The 23,742-nt window shown below is 45.0% G+C and overlaps 1 long non-coding RNA gene across 1 annotated transcript; it reads right to left on the minus strand.

Moving 5' to 3' along the window:
- Nucleotides 1-5,151: 5,151 nt before the first annotated feature.
- LOC134478123 (uncharacterized) lies at nucleotides 5,152-13,830 on the minus strand. The gene is made up of 3 exons (XR_010050556.1): nucleotides 12,996-13,830; nucleotides 10,714-10,813; nucleotides 5,152-6,385 (listed from the first exon to the last, which is right to left on the minus strand). It is a non-coding gene; the product is annotated as an uncharacterized LOC134478123 (long non-coding RNA).
- Between the last annotated feature and the right edge of the window lie 9,912 nt (nucleotides 13,831-23,742).

Raw genomic sequence — 23,742 nt, forward strand, 5'->3', positions numbered from 1 at the left:
TGGACATTATTTTTCTATTAATTCAATTTGATTAATTCATGAACACTTTCTGAAGCAATTCTAAAAGTCCTCTCTTGTAAATGTCTTTAGTAATACTATTGCAGCTGCCTTGATATCTTATATTGATTCAAAACATTTTCCCTTCATGGTCATTTTGACTCTGAGGAAATCAGAAGTTCCATAGTGCCAGATCCTATGAATGAGATAGATGAAGACACACTGTAATGTTTTTATGAGCCTGCCTCCTCCATTGAATTGTACACAGTATTTCATAGCACTTGTAAAGACACTCATGAAAGATTTCCAGAACTGCTTCAGAAAGTAGCAAGAATAATGGGATGTGTTTGAAGCAAAGGAAAGTTATATAATAAGACCTAAGACAAATCAGAAAATTACATACAGTAAATATCTACTCATTAAGGGAGAAAATTTAAAATGGATAAGGAAAAATAAATAAATAGGGAGGAACAAAGATGGCGGATAGATAACAACTGGCTACAGAGGCTCCCTGAGATAGTCAACTTAGAATTCAACATAATACAAGGTGGGGAGCCCTAAACAGAGGGAGATGAATTCTCTCATCTCAAGAAGAAATTAAGGTGATTTGCCAACACTCTGAGGTCCCACCGCAACTGGCCGCTGCTGTGACTTGCCAGGGTCCCACCGTGACTTACTGAGGTCCCACCACGACTTGCTGGGGTCCTGACATGACTTGCTGGGGTCCTGCCATGACTTTCCAAACAATCCAAGGTCCTGCCGCTTTGACTCACTGGAGGCGCAGTTAAATTAAGTTGGGGGTCAGCGAGCCAAATGGAGAGCTGAGTTGGCAGGGAGTCTACATCAACCTGTGGTGTGTGATGGGAGTGGAGCCATTCCATAAATAGGGGGGCTCTGGCAGATGATATTCTGGGACCAGGCAGGACTGGCAAGTACAAGGGGCAGCAGTGACTTCAGTCAGTTGTTCCCTTCCCAAACAGGATTGGGGGCGTGAGCTAGGCCTGAGTCACGTGACCCAGCTGAGGCCCAATAGGTTATCCAAGTTCAAGTCCCTGCAGCAGTGGCATATACTAACCACACTGGCCCATTGGGGCCTCGGAGATTTGGTTGGTCTGAAGGGAGGCTGCACAAAGTAATACAGTAGTGCAGGCCACAGCAGGTTAACTGATCTGGAAGGGAGGGACCAGCATACACTGTCCTTGTCTGCAGCTCACTAGCTCACTGCACTATGAAGGGTCACCTAACCAGCATGCTTCAGAAAAATTGTAACCAACAAAGAAAGAAACTGGGGCCTCCTGGAAGAAGCAAAAAAGATGGGAAGAGGAAGCAACAACGAAAAGTCCCCAGGCCCCAACCTTGAGAACATTGACCCATGACAGTTAAATACAAAGGAGAATGAGAACAGCAAACATGCAATACCAGACACAGTGCCAGTGGACATAAAGAGATATATTTGGGACCTCATGGACAAGTTCAAAAGTGAAATATTTAGCCAAATAAAGCAAGATATAAGATGATTAATAAAAGAGATACTAAGCACTCCTCAAGCAGACACAGACAGAAGAAGGGAGGAACTATACACAGGACAGAACCATTTGGTGAAGACTATAAAAAAATATAGAATACATAAAGCAGATTCAAAGAGATCACCAGGAAATTAAAAACTCTATGGAAAGATGGCAAATCAGCTTGAAAGAAACTAAGGATAGATTATCCAAACCAGAGGACAGTTTTGCAATGTGGGAGTACGAAAAGGAAAACTTTTTAAAAATAACAAGGAAACAAGCAGTAACAATACAAAGGCTAGAAGATGACAAAAGGATCTATAACTTGAGAATAAAGAATGTAAATGAAGAAGCTGGGATACAAACAAGGGAACTACAAAGGTTATTCACAGAAATTAAGGCAAACTTCCCAAACATAGGAAAAGGAAATGATATTCTGATATATGAGGCATACAGAACTCCAACCACCTACAGCCAAAACAGAGCTACCCCCAGGCATATAATAATCAAGATCCCAGAAATTCAATATAAGTACAGAATATTAAAAGCTGTTAGACAGAAAAAAAGGCGAGAATTGTTTGATGGAGAAAATAGAGAAAACATAGAATACGTGAAGCAGGTTCAAAGAGATTACCAGGAAAATAAAAACTCTTATTGAAAGCTGGCATAACAGCTTGAAAGAAACTAAGGATAGATTATCAGAACTGGAGGACAGAATTGTAAGGTGGGAGCATGAAATGAAAAACTTCTTAAAAATAACAAGAAAACAAACAGCAATAATACAAAGGCTAGAAGATGATAAGAGGATCTAACATAAGAATTAAGAACATAAAAGAAGAAGTAGGGACACAAACATATGAACTGCAAAGGCTATTCACAGAAATAATCCAGGAGAATTTCCCTAATTTAGCAAAAGGTAAAGATACTCACATGTATGAGGCATACAGGACCCCAGCCACCTACAACCCAAACAGAGCTACACCCAGGCATATAATAATCAAAATTCCAGAAATCCAATATAAGAACAGAATATTAAAAGCCATCAGAGACAAGAAACAGATCACTTACAAGGGAACACCCATCAGAATTACAGCAGACTTCTCAGCACAAACCATCAAATCACGAAGAGTGTGGGGGGAAATAATTCGAGCTTTGAATGATAATAACCTCCAGCCAAGATTGATATATCCTGCACAACTGTCCCTAGAAATTGATGGAAAAACAAGGTGCTTCCAGGATAAAGAAGAACTAGGGGAATTTACAACCACCAATTCAACTCTACCGAGATTACTGCAAGATATTCTAAAAAGGAAAAATACCAAGATTCCAGAAACAGTGGCAGAGAGTCCACAATGAATGGAGCAGAAAGCAAAATGAAGACAAACTGATAGTGACAGAAAAAGAGCTCAACAGAAATGAGGCAGAGAAGGTTGGATGGTAGAAACAGCCATTTTGGAGAAAGCAAGACATCATAATAGCTAGTGCTGATTTAATATCCTCTTCTTTTGAAGTCCCATCAAGCTTTTGTTCTTCTGTCTCCATCGGTTTTAATCTGTTGTATCTTATTGGATTTTATTATATATGATAATATAAACAAAAACTTTTATACACAAGGAGATTATACAGAAACCATTGTTCATTTTCTGTTAGTTGATTCTAAATACACTGTAGTACTGTCATTCTCTTGAACGGTTTTACATTGTCTTGATATGTTTGATGCTACAGTATACGAAGTTATACCCAAAGATTTTAAGGAAAGAGACACTATGGTAACTACTTTTATGTCGAGATTATCTTGTGGTGAAACATTATTTTGCTTAAATGGCTATGTTTTGACCTGCGCTGTTTTGTTGTTATGCACTCTTTTTTATCTCAATCTCCTTTTCATTATCTACTTTTTCATTTTACCCTATTAAGGGAAAAATAAATAAAAATAGGATATATTATAGTAACCCACTTTGATTTCCTATTAACTTGATTCGAAACCCTGTATTGCTCTCACCATCTTGTTTTGACTGATTTTCCTCTATTCTGTTATGCTTGATAGTACCGAGTTTAAAAGTATAGGCAACAACTATGAAGACAATCAGATTCATTATGACGCCCATTCTGGTTGACTATTATCTTCTTTTGAAGTCCTCTAATGTCTCCAATGTTTTGGTTTTATTGGTCTTATTCTTTACTGTTTTGTTCAATTTTATTATAACTGATGGTATGGGCAATTCTTTTTAAGATAACAAGAGGCATTATGGTAACCATTGTTGATCACCTAGTATTTTGTTTTTACATTATGTATTATGTCCATCCTTTTGATTTGACTGACTCTATTTTGTTATGTCGCATTTGGTTTTACTTTCTTCAAAAAAAAGTAATAAGAACTGTGGGAGTAATAAAACCCAAAATGTGTAATTGTCAGTGTACAAAAGAAAGGAAAAGAAAGTGCTCTAAAGGATGTAACTGCATATATATTTAAGTGTATAAGATAACCATATTACTGAGTTTTGTTGGATCATTGAACAAAACTGTTTGCAGTCTCACTGTTTGAAAGTTCCCTCTATATGCTTTAATTTTGTAACTATAACAATTATTTCTAAGATGACAATATGTAATTAACTAGTGATTTCCTACTGTTTATTTTTTCTGAAATTCTGTATAACTTGTACCCTTTTTCTTTTTTTTTTTTTTTCTTTTTTCTCCTTAAATAAAAAAAAGGCTGTTAGAGACAGATAACCTACAGAAGAAGGCCCATTAGAATAACGGCAGACTTCTCAACACAAACCATCAAGTCAAGAAGAACATGGAGCGAAATATTCCAATCCCTGGAAGAAAATAATCTCCATTCCAAATTGATGTACCCTGCTAAACTGTCTCTAGAAATTAAATTTTTGTACAGTGGTCTTATATGTCTTTTTTGTTTCAAGTGTTTATAGGAATATGTTTTGTTTTGCCTTGCTTTGTTTTGTTTCTCCCTCTAATATAGAAAAGATAGAAATACATGTTAAGACTCATGCATGTGTAGAATCTATAAACAATTTATGAGAACTGATCATATGACATATGATGAAATGAACAGATACTCTGAAGAAAAAGAGACACTAAAATACCCAGTGCTGATCCTGGAGTGTCATCCTGTGAAACCCAGCAATAGTATTATTCTTTGTTCAGAGTGATATTAGCCTGCTTGGTGTTATTCAGTCTCAACATAATTGAAGATATGGTTAACTGCACATATGTTTAAGTGTATAGGATTGATAACCATATTTCTAAGTTTTTGTTGGATAGTTGAACTGGTTGCAATTTCACTGTTTGAATCCCTACTTTATAAGCTCCACTTTAGTATTGTAAATAACTATTTGTAAGAAGACAATCTGTAATCATCAACTAGTGATTTCTTACTGTTTAGCTTTTCTTTGAAATTATGTATTATTTCTACCCATTTTGTTTTATTTAGTCTTTCTTTAAATTAAATTTAAAAAAAAACAGACACCACAGTACCCAGTGCTGATCACATAGTATCATGATGTGAAATCCAACAATACTATTATTCTTTGTTCAGAATGATTTTAACCTGCTTTAGTTTGTTTAATGTAAACACAAATGAAGATATGGATAACTGCATGTATGTTTAAGTGCATAGGATTGACAACCATGTTACTAAGTTTTTGTTGGACAGTTGAACAGAACTGTTTGAGCTCTCACTGTTTGAATTCCCACTTTACATGTTCCACTTTTGTATCTTGAACAACTATTTGTAAAACGACAATATGTAAACATCAACTAGTGATTTCTTACTGTTTATGTTTTTCTTCTCTGAAAGTATGTATTATTTCTATTTTCTGTTTTGTTTAGTCTTTAAATAAAATTTTAAAAAAAGAAAAATAAAGATTAAAAGCAAAGCTGAAGGACAAAGGAGGATTACTCAAGCCTTGGGAAACTGAAGACAGGAGGGGAAGAAAAGGAAAAAATGAAACAAGAAGAAATCTAAATGTTCACACTCACAAAAAACAAAAACGAACAATCAAAAAACTCACCAAAACCAACAGCAGAGACAAAGAAAGAATTTCTCTGTGATTTCAAGCCTATCATGGCTTGTCTCACTCAGAGCACAGCTGTGCTGTCTCTGGTAGCAGAGTCAAGATCTGTGCTGGATGACCCAGCAAGCCTGCCACAGAGTTAGGGCAGGGTGCCAGTTTTGGTACTTTCGGACCCACAGAAGTTTGGCTAATCATGGTGTCTGGTTGTGGTGCTGGGGCCTGAGTCAGTCAGCCGACAATTCTCTGAGTGTCCTTAGCAGGCCTGGCCTTCACTCCCTGACCCTGGACATCTCCTGAAGTTGTCTCTTCACTCAGTCATTATGGGATTTCAACACTGGGTGCCCTGAGATGAAGCTAACCCCTGGCTGCTCTGAGCTCCAGGTCCAGCTGGCCTCTTCCTCACATGGTACCTGTCCTCTTCAGGGGATACAGCAGTCTCTTGGCCTGGAGTCACTCGCCTGCCGCTGTAGTTCACAGCATCCACTGCTCTGTTCCACTGGTGGGTTCCTCCCTGGAATCACCACCCTCACTGTGTCCCTGCGGATTTGATCCTCTTCTCTCCAGACACAAGCTGAGAGCCAGGTAAAAAGTACAGATTGCCTCCTCCTCTTTTCTGCGTTGGGTCAGTCTTTTCATTTTCTCTGTGCGCTCCAATTTTCCCTTCAGATCCTTCCTGCATCCCAGAGATCCATCATCCTCTTTTTCTTCCCCAAATTGTTTTACAGTGTCTGAATTCTCAATCTTGGAAAGGTCAGTTTGCCGTTGTTTACTGCTTTGCCAACTTTTCAGTTGAATTGAAAAGAAGCCATTTGTCTTGGTTATTTTTCTCTCATTGCTGAGACAAAATACCTGGGGCCCAAAATGAAGGAAGGAAAGGGTTATTTAGCTTGTAATTTTGGGAGGTTGTAGTCCATACTCAGCTGGCTCCAAGGCAGGGTGGTGTGGCTAAGGGGCAGCTGTTCATGGCAGCTACAAGTGACAAGAGGGAACAGGGTGAAAAGGGCAAAGCAGGCTTCCCTCTCTTACATGGTATTCCACCTACCTGTTCCTGGGCAGCACTGACACCACCAATCCCAGCGCTAGACAGACAACCAATCACAAATGCTAGATTCAGCCGCCTCCATGACTGGCTGAGGCTTGGGGGCCATCCAAACATAAATCAAACACCATTGTATATCGGGTACCTACTCCCTTTGTGTTGGACACACTGCCTTTCCTGATGGGTATCTTGCCATCCTTTGGACATAGCTTGAAAACATTTTTTTAAAACTTTTGTTTAAAATCTCAGCTCTACTAAGCAGTTATACTTTTTGACAATGCATAGAGGCAAGTTTTAAAAGAAACCCAAGTAGACCTTACAAAAAATTGAAAAGTACTAACCATTTATTTCCAACCCACTTTTAAAAATTAGGCATTCTAAATATATATATGCCTGGCTCATGAGTTGCCCTTCTTTGTGCTCTCATCTTTCTGCACATGACAACATTTTAATAACACAGTGCATATATTAAATAGCACAATCATTTAATGGGATGTTTCTTTGACATCTCCCTCACTAAACTGGCATCCAGCAGACCAGTTCATCCATCTGGGGTTATTGATGCATTCAATGTGCTGAATTAGGCCTGCTTTTCAAAATTGTTTGTTGAACAAACAAATTGTCATTTTCAACTCCGGGCTTGGTCCTCAGTCTAATGAGGTAATTTTTAATTCATAGCACTAGCCCTTAATCAGATCAAATCTTCTCAGACCCACTTTTACTAAAAGAAATAGAAATAAAAACCCTACTGGGATACTCAGTTTTCAGTCACATCCTTGCCAGTGGTCATGTAAACTAACATGATTTTGATGGAAGGCACTTTGGCAATGTTTGTCAAAATTCCAGATTCTGGGAATTTCTCTCACAGAATTCTTCAGGCTTCAAAGATATGTGTAAGAACTTTCACTGTGGTATTGTGTGACTAGCCAAAGACTGGGAATGGCCTGTGTGCCCACTCTGAGGGATCAGTTCAAGAAATCATATATTCATACAGAAAAGTCCAGAGGAAAAAGCATTACGCAGCTTGGTATGTATCCGTAAAACATATTAAGAAACATTATATTCAAGACTGCATGCCTGCAATCCCAGCACCTGGGAGACCTAGGCAGAAGGTTGGCTGCATGTCTGAGGCCAGCCTGAACAATATAGTGAGTTCAAAGCCAGTTTGAATTATAGGAGATGCTGTCTCAAAAAACAAAACTGTATACTGGCCAGGTATGGTAGTGTACAACTGTAATCCTAGCTGCTCAGAGGCTGAGGCAAGAGGATGGCATGTTTGAGACTAGCCTGGTCAATTTACCAAGACTATGTCTTAAAACTAAAATTTAAAATAGCTCTGGCTATGTAGCTCCATGCATAAGTGCTTGCCTAGGGTGTGTGAGGCCCTGGGTTCAATCCCCAGTGTTACAAGGACTGTTTTGGGACACCATCATATATTATTACAAGATGAAGACAGGGACACACTAGTGTGCACTTGCACGGCCAGCTCTGAATGGATTTACAGAACACTCGAATTCTGCTTCAGGGAGCAGCCCGGATGGGTGAAGGGAGCTTCTATAGCTCCCAAACAGAAAGTGCCCTGCAGCTCACCATTTTCTTGCTGATCCTAGGATGAATCTGAGGTTCTCATGGTGCCTATGAGGTGTTTGGTGACAGAATCTTCCTGCTTCCCAGCCTTGGGTTCAGCCTCTGGGTTCCTAGTTGCCTTTAGTTCTGGGAAGACTACAGCCCATTGCATCTCCTCTGGAGACCCTCCCCGCAGCATCCTCTCACTTAGCCCTTCATCAGGTGACCTTTCCTGCTCCCAGGTGAGACCTTCCTCCCCCACACGACTTCTCTGGGGAACCGCACTTCCTGACTGTTCCACTCAGAGGCGCCCCAATGACTAAGCAGCAAGCCATGCCCAGTGTGGATATTCTGTGCCCTGGGCCTGGCACAAAGCATTTCCTCCCTGCACACAGTGGGAGAAGAGGGGAAAGGGAAGAGATCAGGGGAGCAGAAAAGCAGCAGGAGCCAAGTACCTGGGGCCAGCAGTGCAGCAGTACATTACTCCTCATCAGGAACCAGGATAAGGGCTCAGCATCTGTCATCTACTTGAACCTTCTACTGTGAGCTCGGTGGCCTTAGAATCTATAATTTTTCTTCTTTTTTGAGACAAGGCTTTGCAATACAGTTCCAGCTGGCCTTGGACTCACTGTGTGGCCCAGGCTGTCCTCTAACTCCAGGCAATCCTCTTGCCTCAGCCTCCCAAGTGCTGGGATTACAGGCATGCAATACCACACTCAGTTCTAGATTTTATAATTGATAGAAACTGTATATTTTGGTTCAATTAATGAACACATTTGTCAAAGCCACTGAATATTTTTTTCTTTTGTCAAGGACTGTTATCCTAATGTCTCTTTTCTCTTTTCCCTTAACACCTGAACAGCAATAGCTTTTCACATAAAAAGCAATGATTCAATCTCTTATGAGTAGGACAATATTTCAATATATACACATTAGGACTTTAGCTTTTGTTGTTGTTGTTGTTTGTACTGGGAGTTGTACCCAGAGCTATTTCTCCAGCCTCTTTCTGTTTTGAGATAAGTTCTCTCCATAACTCACTGAGTTGCCCATGCTGAGCTTAAATTTATGCCTTTCCTGCTTCAGCCTCCCAGAGTGCTGGGGTTATAGGTGCGTGCCACCCTGCCTGGCTATTTTTAATATTATTTTTAAAAGCTACATCAATGCTATCTTTAAACATAAATCAGATGGTCATGTGTTGCATTTAGGGTAAGAAGCAAGTTCCTTACCCCGCCTCCAAATCCCAGAGGGAGAAGCCACCACCTGCCTCCTGCGCTGGCCCCTCCGGCCTTCTGCCAAGCTGTCCTTGTCCCTGAGAGCTGTCACTCCACAGCACTCCCTGGAATGCTGTCCTCTTTGGGGCAGCAGCCAGGAAAGCCTTTCTTTTTTTTTTTGTCTTTTTCCTTTTTATTGGTACCAGGGATCGAACCCACGACTGCCTGCTTGCAAGGCAGGCGCTTATGCCGCTGAGCTAAATCCCCAGCCCCTAGGAAAGCCTTTCTAATCCCTCTGGGGCAAGGGGCTCTGTGGATCCCAGGAGCTCCAGGCTGCTGGCAATCTGGTGTAGGGGCTGCACTTGCAGCTGGGCCTGAAAGCCAGGCTGGACTTCAGACTCCAGACACAGCAGTGTTCAAGGACCCAGTGCCCTTGGCCTCTGAGTCATTACAGTGCAAAGCCATGGCTGCTCACGCCTTTCCATGCCATCGGGTTTTGAAGTGATAAATTTAAGTATTTGTAAAGCATATAATATTTAATCTTCTAAAAAGCTGAACATATTCATTGGAAATAAAATACCAACTCAATCTGATTCCTGCCTTTGTTCCTTTAAAAAATATGTTCAAGGGCTGGGGATATAGCTCAGCAGCACAGTGCCTGTCCAACAAGCTCAAGGTAATAAATTCAATTCCTGGGACCAAAAAAAAAAAAAAAAAAAAAAAAAAAAACTTCATGAGTCCATTAACAGTGGGAAATAGTGCAGTGTTTATTTTTCTCTCAAAAATCTATATTTTTATTCCATCCTTTTCCCCCCTCCCAATGTCTTATACTTTTACTTTCAAAAGTCTGCTATTAGTAGACCTGTTGTCTTTCTGCACCAAAATATGTATGCACATTTTAATTAAATTTTCAACATTTCTTGTGATTTCAATTCTCAAATTGTTAAAGTTTCTATAATTGTAATTAGTTATTATAATTATCAGTAGTACACAGCAAGAAGTAGTAGCACATGCCTGTAATCCCAGTACTCAGAAGGCTGAAGCAGGAGGCTTACTATGAATTCAAGACCACTTTGGGCTACATAGGAAGTTTAAAACCAGTCTCGATTACATAGCAAAACCCTGCCTCAAAAGAAAAAATAAAAGCCAGGCATGGTGGTGCACACCTGTAATCCTAGCATTTGGGAGGCTGAGGCAGGAGGATCACTGGAAGTTCAAGGCTGGTCTGAGCTACAAAATGAGTTCAAGGCCAGCCTGAACTGCATAGTGAAACTCTGTCTCAAAAAATAAACAAATAAATAAAAAAGTAGTACAGCTGATTAGAAATATAAATGATGGTGGCCAGATATGGTGGTACATACCTGCAATCCCAGCACTTGGGAGGCTGATGCAAGAGGACTGCCAAGAGTCTGAGGTCAGCTGGGCTACATGGTGAGTTCAGGTCCAGCTCTTTTGGAGACCCTGTCTCAAAAACCAACCAAAAAGAAAGAGAAAAAGAAAGAAAAAAGGGGAGAGAAAAAAAACTGTGGTATTGGGCATTAAATCCAGAGTATTCTATCACTGAGCTACAGCTGAAGAATCTTCCTGCCTCAGCCTCTCAAGTAGCTAAGATTACAGGCCTACAGCATGATGCCCAGTGAAACAGTTCTCCAAGTTAGATATATGGGGGCTGGGGATTTAGCTCAGCAGCATAAGCGCTTGCCTTGCAAGCAGGCAGTCGTGAGTTCGATCCCTGGTACCGATAAAAACAAAAAAGACAAAAAAAAATTTAACCAAGTTAGATATATGGAACTATGTTTTCAGTTGGTTTCTGCATGTTTGAATATTTATTGTCAGAATGACAGTTTAGAATTGGTTCTATGCCTATTTGGTTATAGATGTAAGTCTGAGAGATTTTTTTCATCCAGATAAGTAAATAGGGAAAAATATGTTGTTATAGCAGCATTATTCAATTCTCTAAACTTCCACATTTTACATCAGAAATCACGAAACAATGTATCACTAAAAATCATTATTAATGCTCTACTTATATGTCTTAATCCAATCATATTGATATAAAATCACTGGGAACTACTTGACTTGCAAAAAATTAATCAGTCATTAAAGTCCACTATTTAGGGAGTCTTCCTGATGTTTAATGTCCTGGTGGTCTTTACATTCAAGAAGGTGCAGATTTTATATTCACACCACAGAAAAATTTGGGAGGAGTGGAACGCATTCATCCTGACTTTCTTAAATGGTGGGGTGACTTTCTGTTTTACCTTTCTTTGTTTCTCTAGACAGGATTTCACTATGTGGTCAGGCCAACCTAGAACCTGGAATTCTCCTGCCTCAGCCTCCCAAGTACTGGGGTTACACCAATATGTTCTGCCCTCAAGGACAGATGATTATAGGAAAGGTCAGCAGGGAACCCACTCAACCCCTGGACCAAGAACAAATCTTCAAGCAGCAGAAGGTAGGAAACAGCACGGTTCTTTCTCCCTTCTGCTCCATGGAGCTGTAGGTCTGTCAAAAAGCTATATATTCAAATACTTCTCCACCTCTCCTGTTTACAGAGTTTGTGGTCTGTGAACTATTGTAAACTCCTGTCAGATTATACAAAATAGTACTAGGAAATCCAAAGGTGTTGTATCCAGTGGGTCTGGTATCTCGGGGTCCTAAAGCAGTCACCCTAGCTGGGCCTGATACTCTCTCCCACATAGAAAGAGGAAAGGGGTGTGGAAAAGAGAATCAGCACAAGACCAAAGCTTCATGGCAGGAATACACAGTACAAAGCCACTCTGGAGGAGGACAGGCCTGGAGCTGGTCATCACTAAGCACCACCAGCCAGTGGTCCTATTTTATGGGGTAGAGGTCCCGTGTCCTCCCTTGGAGGGTCACAACTTGACTGGTTACTGGACTTTTTGCTGGGGGGCTAGGTTTGGGGTTACAGGGGGATTCTGAGGGCAAAGGGAACCTACCCAGAGGAGCTCAATGGCTCAGTGCTGGCTGTGCAGAAGCAGACATTAAACCACAGGCTGTCAGTTCAGCTGCTTGTTGAGCCACAGAAACTGTTTTCTTTCTACTTCTTAGAGGATCCTGGCTCCCTAAACTAACCCCCGTGAGGAAGGTGTCTGTCCCTACAAAGGTTTCCTACGAACACCACAATCCGGTAGGAAAAGCTGAGACTCGAGGGGCAGCGGGAAGCCAAGGCATCAGGGTCTCTTTCAGATGAGACCTGGCGGGACCCTGAAGGATGTGTTCTTGTGAGAACATTCTCTTCCATCATTTGGGGTGCTGATGGGGCAGTCCTCCTTTCTAGGCCTCTCTGCTGATTCCGGGCAAGGATGACGCTCAGAGCGATGCTGGGAGTGCGAGCAGTATGAGGAGAGCAGTGTGGCTGAGTCCATGTCCCATCAGTCCACACCACACCCAGGCTCTTGGCCTGTGCACTTTCCCTGGATCCTGACCCTGTTCCCTGATCTTAGTCTTTAACCAGGGTGCTGTCTTGGTGGAATCTGGGAATCTGGGACCTTCTCTAGAGGCTTTACCCATTAATCACTCTACCTGGCTCCCCAAATGCAGTCCTGAACATGCTTGAGGAAGTTTCGTTAGTGCTTGAGTTTCCTTTGAAATAAATGTCATTGTTCCTAATTACACTTACCCGCATACGGAGAACCATATTCTGCAGTGTCCACTAGTCCCTGAGGTGAGGTTGCTCCCGCCCGTCTTCACATCAGCTCAGCTCCTGAAGTGCACACACAGTGGCAGGGAGGAGTCCAGAGTTGGTTTTCTTCTCGATCCTGCCCAGGCTCACCCCTTGCTCATGCATCCCGGCTCAGCGAGTATATTTGCACTTCAGCTCAACCCAAGGGCTTGAGAGCTTTCCGGGAAGAGTCTGCCCTCCTTTCCAGATGAAGACAGACCAACAGAATTAGGGTTTCTTTTCCACACCTTTAGATTTTTCTTTTTCCTGCCATTGCTTTTCTCAGCATGATTTTTAGCTTTTTTGACCTTCCCCCACATCCCTGCAGATATTACCCCTATATCATCGCTTTGTCTAGCTAGCAGTCCGCCAATGTGTTGTTCTGGCATCCTGTAATTCTGAGGATTTCTGAGGCCCCAGGAGGTAAATACCAAAGCCATGAAATCTACAGACACAACATGGTCCTTTCAGGAGAGAGGACGTGTTTACTGGCAAGGAATACGCTCACCTGGCTGAAGGGCAGCATCTCTCAGCTTCTTATGCTTTGTTTTGCTCCATTTATTTTCCACAACCACAGCAACCCTGAGCCTTTCAAAAGCTAAACAATTTCCACTCTGGGATGTTGAGGCAGGAGGGTCATGAGCTTATCCCCAGCAATTCAGTAATTTAATTGGAGATCCTGCCTCAAAACAGGAGATTAGCAGATGGGGATTTAGCTCAGTGGCACAGCGCCTACCTGAGTTTGATTCCCAGTACCAAAAAAAAAAAAAAAAAAAAAAAAAAAAAGCAATGGGGAGGGATTAGCCAGGCATGGATTCTCATGTTTGTAATCCCAGCATTCAGGAGGCTGAGGCAGGAGGATGGCCAGGAGATGGAGTTCAAGGCCAACTGGGTTACATAGTGAATTTAAGACCAACTTGAACCAGATAGTGAGACGCTGTTTCAAAAAGAAAAAAAGGGCGGGGGGAGCTGGGGACATATGGGGATGGCCCTGGGTTCAATCCCCACTACCGTAAAAACAAACCCTTAGCATCCTCTGGTTTCCCAGTCTCTGGTTGGAAAGAAAGCAACCTCTTGGGCCATTAATCGGGCTCATTGCCGGTCGACCTGTCTCTGCCTGACTGCCTCATTCTGGTAGCTTCTTGGCAGACACTCATGCTTGAAGCCTCCTCCAACCACAGGACTGGACCAGGAATCAACCTGCTAGCCAGACTCATTCCCCAGAACCTGACTCCCGTGAGAATTTAAATTTCACACTTGATTCAAGTCACCCCCCAAACTTCCCTCAGCACACACTAGGTCTGTGGCCCCTGCTAAGTCCCACTGTACCGTACCCTAGTGCAGTGTTCATCTTCACTCAGTGCTCAAGCTGGGAGGCCCCTTCCTGCAGGACAGCTGCAGCAGGGTTGCTCCAGGTTGGGCCTCTGGGCTCAGTGGCAGGAGCATGGGAAGGAAGGTGCCTGAGAGAAAGTGGCAGAGCAATGTGGCTCGACTCACTGAGTGGCCCCATCTCGGCTGCACAGGAGACCCCGGGGAGTCCCAGAGTGCCCAGGTGACTGGAATGGCACAGTCATTCTGAGTGGTAGAAGTTTGCCAAAGGCTTCAAACCGCCATTGCACCTAAGAAAGGGAAGTGAGGCCAGGTGGGCTCAAAAGACAGGAAGAGTAGAAGGGCAAGGTGTGAGGCCCTGCACAGCTCAGGCTCAGGGAGCCCTGGGGGCACCGGGTGCTGCCTCTGAGTGGGAGACAGACCTGTGGTGATGGGGGTGGGAATGCCCCTGGCACGAGGACCAGAGAACAAGGAGGTCAGAAGAGGCAGCGTGGCAGAAGAGGAAAGGACAGGAACAGGAAGATGATTGGTAGTGATGGTCTCAGCTTCAAAGGAGAAGGGAGTGAGGACGCAGGGACAGGAGGTCGCCGATGGCTGTGAGGAGCTGCATCTAGTCTTTACTCTCACAAGGAGTTTTGGGGAAGGTAGGAAGTGAGCAACCTGCTAAAAGCTGCAGATGCAGTTGGGTCCTGGAAAGAGAAGTCACCCTCAGTAGCTTTGAGGTCTGGTATCCCAAGGGCCCAGGATTTCTGTGTAAAGTTTGCCAAACAGGGCGACAAGATAAATAAGGACCTGGAACTTAACCTGTGCTGCATTAATTACAGATTTAATGCAACCCCAATCAGAATACCAAGAGAATTCTTCACAGAACTAGAGAAAGCAATCTTAATGTAACAGAACGCCCCTGTCATCAGCCAGTATACTTCAGTTTCTTAGTTGCACAGGTAACAGTTTCTGTTCCAGTCCCAATCGCTTCTGATCTCTTAGAAACAGCTGGTCACTCTGAAACACAGTTCATCACTATGATACACATGATAAGAATTAATCCCCAGTCCACAAGCCATTCTGCCTCTGTACTTCCTTCTTGTTTATCCCATACAAGCCCTAGACCACTAGAGATCAGGGCCTGATATTTTGGGAATGATCCTGACCAGTGCCCATTGATGTAAATAAAACTACCTCCAAATCCTGGTGGTGTTGCAGTGTTTCTGCTTGCTGTTGTACCTGATGCATCGGCTGAGAAGGCCGACCATGCTGATCTCTTTGGTCACTGGACATGGCCCTGGAGGATAAAACAAGGATCTCTCCAGTTCTCAATGGGAAGGTGAGCTATCAAGTTTTCTCCAGTGGTCTTGGAGGAGGATTCCTAGCTCCCTGCTGGAGCAGCTCACAGAGAACCCTGAAGGAAGGAAGACACAATCTGTCTGCCTGCCTGCCTGATTCCAGTAAGACTCCTAGGGGCACCCATGTTAGTCAGTCTGTCAGTCCTCAATTCAAGCACAAAAAGAGCTTGATTAACTCTTGCTAGTTAAGGGCACCCTCAAGGGAAGGAGGTTGGAATGTTTAACCTCTGAGTGCCTGCTGAATGAATGAATGTGTGAGTGAAATGAACAGCATATGCAATAGACTGCTCTGTCCGTGCACCAAGACTAGGAAGCACTGGTCTCAGTGGCTGATTGGGCACTCATCTGCAGTTCTGTGCCGATTTAAAATGTAACAGCAAGCCTCACACCCTCCTTAGCTAAGTTGCACCTGTGTCCCATGAAGGGTGCAGCCAGGTGGGCATCTAAATGATCTCTATCCGGGGGCATCCACTCTTTGTCTGTTGTGCAATTATGCAAGGGTGCAAAACATATACTGCAGGGAGATAGAATGGTAAGTAATTATTAAAACTCACAGTCCCTGACTGCAGGAAAAGGGGCTTTTACAGAGTTAAAAATGAAACCAAACTGTTCCCTGCATCTCAAGGGGAAAAAAAAGGGAAAAGAGGCCCATTCTTCCCAACAGTTCTGCCGTGGCATACTCGTCAGCTACTGCAGTTGCTGCCAACACCTGTAGCTTCACTCGCCACTCCTGACTCATCTACTTCCAGCCAACTGAACTGGTTCCACTAGCTGTTGCCTGAATTCAGCCACAGAAACCCTCCCTCCAGAGCCTTCTATTTACATGCCTACCTGGTCAGGCAACATCATCTAATGCCCATCCAAGATGACCGTCAACAATTCCTTGTGAGGTTTTATATTTTGACTGAGGAAAAATTGCCCTGTAAGCCCTGACAAATGAGTTGCACCCTGTTGGGACTGAATAGACAGGACAGACTGAGCTCTATCAAATTGGGCTCCTGAGAGTCTTCAATCATTGCAAAAGTTGGGGACAAACCTGTGACTTTCCTGGTGGACAATGGAACAGAACTCTCAGCCTTCAAACGTTATGTCAGCCTGAGACAGAGAACTGCAATCCTGAAGTTCTAAGAACTCTCCTCCAAGAGGTAAACTGGGAAACTTCTGAGATAACAGTCCAGCTCACTTGGACTCAATTGCCATAAGAGATGAAAAACTCTCCCTCCTTGGCTCCATGGCTATGTCGTCAAAACAAACCTGTAAGACCATCTGAGAAGCTCTCAGATTCAGCCCAAGCCAGAAAAGCTTTATCCTGTTCTTCCCAAAGACCTTGAATCTGACCTGCCTCCTCCTTAAGGTCATTGACCCTAAGCTACTCAGCCAGCCACACTGCTGCCACCATCAGTTCTGTCTCTTCCACCACAACCTTCTGCTCTACTGTCTGCAACTCCTGACTCTGTTTAATACTGAGGAATGCCACCATATTTTAGATGGGGTCCAAGCTTGGTTAAAATTCAAAACTCCCTGCCACAGCAGTTGACCCTGATGCTTGAGTGGAAATAGTCCTTCCACCAGTACAACCATCTGGGGTTGTAATGCAACAGGGGATCATGAAGCCTTAGATCAAAACTGCACTGCTCTCCTGGCAGACCTCAAAGAGAAATGCAAGAAGCCAATAAACATGTCCTGAAAAGTTACCCACTGGAGCTCTGGAAATGCATTCTGCCAAAGCAGATCCTGTGAGACCGATGGACACTTTATCAAACATCAATTCCTGTACATGCTTGAGTGCCCTACATCTCTCCTGGGATGTGATCAGCCTCCCTCACACTCAGGTCCTCTGTCCCAGACTTATTATTGACTGGTTATACCTCCAAAGGAAGACACTGGTACCTACATCAGCCTGAAATGTCTGATAATCATAACCCTAACATTTTGAGAGACTCATTTCTAGAAGTATGGACAACAGACTTACTCCAGAGCTTGCTATCAGTCATGCCCCTTTGATGATCCAGCTCTGTCCCAAGGCAACCCCCACCTGCTTCAAACAGTACACTTCTCCTGCCAGCTCAAGTTCTCTGGCTCCTTTAAAGCCAGCTCAAGTTCTCTGAGCTGCCAATACCACCACGATCGCCTTCCATGTATGTTGCCTTGGTCTTCTGCCACCTGCAGCCTGCTGGTACATGCCTGGACCTAAGAGTGCCGTCTGTCTTTGGTTGGCTCCTATCAGCCAGCCTCTTTTTGCAACTGACCTGTACTCAACCTCTCATAAGTTCAAAAACCTGTTTACACTCTTTGGAGAGGCCCTCACAGCTGACCTCCTTGGTTTCTCAGAATGACATCCAAGTTGTTGGAAAGACACAAAAGCTCTGCTACTGTATCTGGAAGAAACTGGTTACAAAAACCCTACAAATTTCTTGCTGGCTTCTACAAAATCTGGATCCTGGAGTTCACAAAAACAACGATGCTTACGCAGATTCTTAGCCCCTGTTAGTGCTCTACCTGTGCAAATACTTGGCCACTGTTCTGATCAAAAAAGCTGACAAGCTCACCGTAGGCAAAGACCTAACTGTCTAGGTGCCACATGCTGTGTGCCATACCCCACTCTGTACCATGGACTCTTATACAAAAATTCTTACCTGACTCTTGTGGTGATAAAACCACTCAATTTTGCCACATACTTGCTCACAGAACTGGGTGCCAAAGACCATGACTCCCTGACACTGTCTGATAAACTGTTCTCAAGGTGATCAGAATTTTTAAAAATAAATAAATAACCCCCCCCCGACAGAGCTGAATACACCTATTTATGGATGGAAGTAGCTCTCATAGGGCAGGCTAGATATGCCGTAGTCACCTTGGACAGTTATTTTGACCAAAGCTATCCTGCTACTGCTTCCTGCTGCTGTTTGGAAGCCTCCCACCAACAATGCAGAACCAGACTTGCTCCCACTATGTGTTCTGCAAGCTGAAATCACTGTACTGGCACCTGTACCCCTGCAGCCAGCTCAGGCTTCAGCACCTGTGTCACTGGCCCCAACCTCCCATTCCCTACCCATACTGAGACGATAATGAAAGTTTGTGGGGTCCCATGGTAAAAAGTCATCCCAGATATGACCTACTCTTAATCACTGGCAGCAACAACAGGCCTGCATTTAGAGCAGAGGTAACTCAAAACCTAGATTAAGTAGAAACTACACATAGCTTTTAACCAGTTAAAAGATCAGTGATGTCTGTAGATATTCCTGCACACACTACAACAGACCTCAGCATGCCAGATTTCAAGGTATATTACAAAGCTTCCTGGACAGAAAGAGCATGGTAGTGTCATTAGAACAGATCTGTGAATCATTGGAACAGAATAGAAAGTGTAGAAATGACCCCACAGGGCCTTGGCACTCAGGAAGCAGGAGGATCCCCACAAGCTCGAGGCCAGCCTGGCCTACACAGTCAGGTCAAGGCCAGCCTGAACTGCACAGTGAGAGCCTGTCTCAAACAAACAAACATACACACACACAAACAAACAAAAATAAAAAACAACTCCAGACACCTTCAGCCATCTGATGTTTGACAAAGGGGCCAAAAACATTCTGGAGGAAGACAGAGTCTTTAGCAAATGGTTCTAGGAAAACTGGCTGTCCATGTGCAGAACATTGAGCCTAGACTTGTGTACATCACCAGGTACTAAACTAAAATCAAAACACATCAGGTACATAAATATTAAGGCAGAATCACTTAACATGCTAGAGGACAAAATATGTACAACTCTTGAAGTCAGGGTTGTAGGCAAGGACTTGTTGAACAGAACCTAATGACATGAGAAATGACATCAAGAATTCACAAATGGGATCACATCAAATTAAAAAGCTTCTTCACACCCAAACAAACAACCAGCAGAGTGCTGAGATAGCCTACAGGATGGCAAAAATAATTCTGCCACCTATGTTTCCAATAGATGACCCATACCTGACATATGTAAACTAAGAAAGAAATTAGATCTCCCAAAATCAAAGATCAAATATGGGCAACTGACAGGAATACACACATCCCCGAAGAAGAAAGAAACCCAAAGTATACATCAATTAAAGAGCAAAAGAAAAGATAAAAGACAGGAAACAGGAATAGAGACTTTTTGCAAACGAGAAGAGGGCCAAGAAGGGAGGCGAAGGCGAGAGGAGCAGGGAGGCAAAGAGAATCAAGATGTGTCCCGCACAGGTACCATCGACCCATGATGGACACAATCATTATGTATCAAAAACACACATTACTTCCTTAAAAGGTATCTGTATTTTGCTTCCAACCTGTCCAGGACCTGAGCGGCACCTGTGCTTTCATTCTTAAAGATCTTTTCGCTGGTCCTCCTGAGGAAAGAGCAGGTTTATCAACCAAATCGTCATCTTTGGCAGGAGCTGCAGAGCCTGGCTGCCAGGGTTAGCAGTTACCCTTGTGTAGACTTAGGGTACTTTTAGGCCCCATCCCCTCGGATGAGCCAGGGAAGGGAAGAGGCTGTCCTGAAGTGTCTGTGCCACTAACCTCAACTCTCAAGCTAAGAAGACCACGAGGTACACAGTGCTCAGCCTGAGCTCCCGCCTCTGCTCACGCCAGGTCACTGCATGTCCTGTGGGCACCTCAGTTACTGATGCTTCCACCACAGGCCGGGCCTGCCCTTCTCCTGTCCAGTGCATGCCCATTCCTTGCTCACATGTTGCAAAGATACACCACACAAGCAGGCCATAGCATCTGTCTCCTAGCTGGCAACCAAAACAGAACGCTTACATACAAATTCTCTATGCCAAACATCAGAGCTTACTTTGTATTAATTTAAACTACCTTGTTATAGAGTTCAGATTTCATTGGCGCCTTCAGCTTCACTGTTAAACTTGGCAGGCTAAAGGCCCACGTGCTAAAGGTCAACCCAGGGCGGTGCCAGGGGGAGGGGTACAACCTTGAAGAGGTGTGGCGTAGTGAGAGATTTTGACTTCTTTCCATGTGTGGGGTGGTTTCTCTCTGCCACATAGGCCCACCATGCTGTGCTGTTTTCCAAGGGCCAAAGCAGTAAGAACAACAATGTAATGAACCCTGGACTGGAACCTTGCAAACTGAGTCAGTGGATATCATTACTGTATAACATCATTATCCTACACATTTGCTATAGTAGAAAAAACCTAATAGGGTAACCAATACACATTTCTACAATTAAACAGAAAATGAATTGAGAAGGGAACCAAACTGATCCACCACAAAACAAAACAAAACAAAGACACGGGCAATAATGGAGGAAATGAACAAAACTAATAAAGACATAAAATGTGAGAAGCAAAGGTCACAGTAAATAAAAATTAATGGAATAAAATATGAAAGTCAAAGTCAGAGACTGAAGAATGGTGACAAAGTAGGATCCAACTCTATGCTGTCACTGTGCAGGTTAGAGTCTAAACTAGGAATAAGTGGAAAGTGAAAGGACAGAAAATACTGAAGAACACGCCATTGAACAATTCTAGGAGAGTTCTATCCTGAAATTTCAATCATAAATATATTAAGCAGCAAGCAGAGCAATAAAAAAGAACTGGAATAAAACTCTAAAGTGGTTAGACCTCAGAGTTATCTACTGTGCACCATTCAGGAGCCCTAACACAGTGTTTTGTCCCAATTTTACATGAAACATTCCCTAAGTCCCATATGTGAGGTCATGCTCAGGATATTGTGAAAATCCCAAAGTATCATACAAAGTATCTTCTCTGACCACAGGGGATGAACCTGGAGTCCAGGACCCAGAAGTTGCACAGTGTTTGAAAGCTTTGACTTCACAGGAAGTATCTTCTCTAAGCAGGAAGAATGACAGGAGATGTTTGTAACCAAGAACCAAGAGGAAAATAAAAGAACTGTGTTGAAACTAAGTTGGGCTCCTGGGCTCCTGGGCTCCTGGGCTCCTGGGCTCCTGGGCTCCTGGGCTCCTGGGCTCCTGGGCTCCTGGGCTCCTGGGCTCCTGGGCTCCTGGGCTCCTGGGCTCCTGGGCTCCTGGGCTCCTGGGCTCCTGGGCTCCTGGGCTCCTGGGCTCCTGGGCTCCTGGGCTCCTGGGCTCCTGGGCTCCTGGGCTCCTGGGCTCCTGGGCTCCTGGGCTCCTGGGCTCCTGGGCTCCTGGGCTCCTGGGCTCCTGGGCTCCTGGGCTCCTGGGCTCCTGGGCTCCTGGGCTCCTGGGCTCCTGGGCTCCTGGGCTCCTGGGCTCCTGGGCTCCTGGGCTCCTGGGCTCCTGGGCTCCTGGGCTCCTGGGCTCCTGGGCTCCTGGGCTCCTGGGCTCCTGGGCTCCTGGGCTCCTGGGCTCCTGGGCTCCTGGGCTCCTGGGCTCCTGGGCTCCTGGGCTCCTGGGCTCCTGGGCTCCTGGGCTCCTGGGCTCCTGGGCTCCTGGGCTCCTGGGCTCCTGGGCTCCTGGGCTCCTGGGCTCCTGGGCTCCTGGGCTCCTGGGCTCCTGGGCTCCTGGGCTCCTGGGCTCCTGGGCTCCTGGGCTCCTGGGCTCCTGGGCTCCTGGGCTCCTGGGCTCCTGGGCTCCTGGGCTCCTGGGCTCCTGGGCTCCTGGGCTCCTGGGCTCCTGGGCTCCTGGGCTCCTGGGCTCCTGGGCTCCTGGGCTCCTGGGCTCCTGGGCTCCTGGGCTCCTGGGCTCCTGGGCTCCTGGGCTCCTGGGCTCCTGGGCTCCTGGGCTCCTGGGCTCCTGGGCTCCTGGGCTCCTGGGCTCCTGGGCTCCTGGGCTCCTGGGCTCCTACCATCACTGACGCTGACACTGACAGTAGCCCAGGAGCCCTGAAACCCAGGAGCCCAGAAACCCAGGAGCCCAGGAGCCCAGGAGCCCAGGAGCTCAGAAACCCAGGAGCCCAGGAGCCCAGGAGCCCAGGAACCCAGGAGCCCAGGAGCCCATGAACCCAGGAGCCCAGGAGCCCAGGAGCCCAGGCATGACTTTGTACTTGGCAAGTCTACACTGCAGAGGAAAGTCTTCGTATTCCCTTGTACCACTAGACTGTGCTTTCTTGGCTTGTGCCTCAGAGGTGAGGAGTGTTCCCTGGGCTGAATCACGTAGTCAGAGGTGGCTGGATCCTAATAGCTGCCCTTCCCTGGTGAGGATGGAGACAGCCAGTGCTGGTTTGTCTGGGCATTAGCATTTGGAGGAAACTTAGATATTTGTACATAGCTTGTTTATATTTACATCTCTTTTCCCTACTTTGTCAATTTATTCTATAATTTTAATTATATCGATATGGACTCACGAGTTTTTGTGGTATTGATCTGGAGGCTCACTGAGCAGCAGTGTGTGCAGAGGCCTTGAAGGCCAGCTTCCTCCTAACTTTGCCCCCTTGAGAAGCAGGAAGGCCAGGGTTAGAGGCCGGCTTGGGTGGGTGGTTTGAGACAGCCTTGCTTCTCACATCCCTGGTTCCCCATGGTCCTGTCTCCTCACATTGAAGACATGCTCAGTACCCTAACTGTGGCTGTAAGTTCTGGGTGCACCCATAGCTTCCCTTGGCTTGGCCCCTTGTTGAACCGGAAGCTGTCACCATCACTAAACCTGAGCTCTAGCCAGGCTTTACCTTAGATAAGGGCTGAGCTTTACCTTGGAGAAAGGCCATCTGCTGTGCCAGACTTGGGTCGGAGCACTGGGCATGTAGGTGGCTGTGGCAGAGGCAGCTGCGATTGAAGTTCCAGAAGGGAAAAGACACGGGTGACATTAGAAGCTGCCTGGGAGCTGTCCAAGATGCCTGAGGTCCTGTTTGTGAGAAGGATCCCCAAAGGCTGCCTGTGCTGGGCTCCAGGAGGCTGGCTGACCTGAAACAGAGGGTGGGGCCAGGCCTAGAGCTGGAGCTGCCAGGGCCCAGAAACGGAGACCATGGGTAGAGGTGGCTGCTCCGTGCTGCTGCCCATCAGCGGCCCCCAGGGTGGGCAGGGTGCTGGAGGAACACTAAGAGCGCCGTTTATGTGGGGGCGCACCAACGCTCAAGCTCTGTCCTAGCCAGGAAGAGGCTGCCCTCTTGCTGCCCCTGGTCCGTGCCACA

Source organism: Cavia porcellus, unplaced genomic scaffold (assembly GCF_034190915.1).
Source record: "Cavia porcellus strain 051 isolate PalLab524CR breed Dunkin Hartley unplaced genomic scaffold, mCavPor4.1 scaffold_11, whole genome shotgun sequence".
NCBI lineage: Eukaryota > Metazoa > Chordata > Mammalia > Rodentia > Caviidae > Cavia > Cavia porcellus.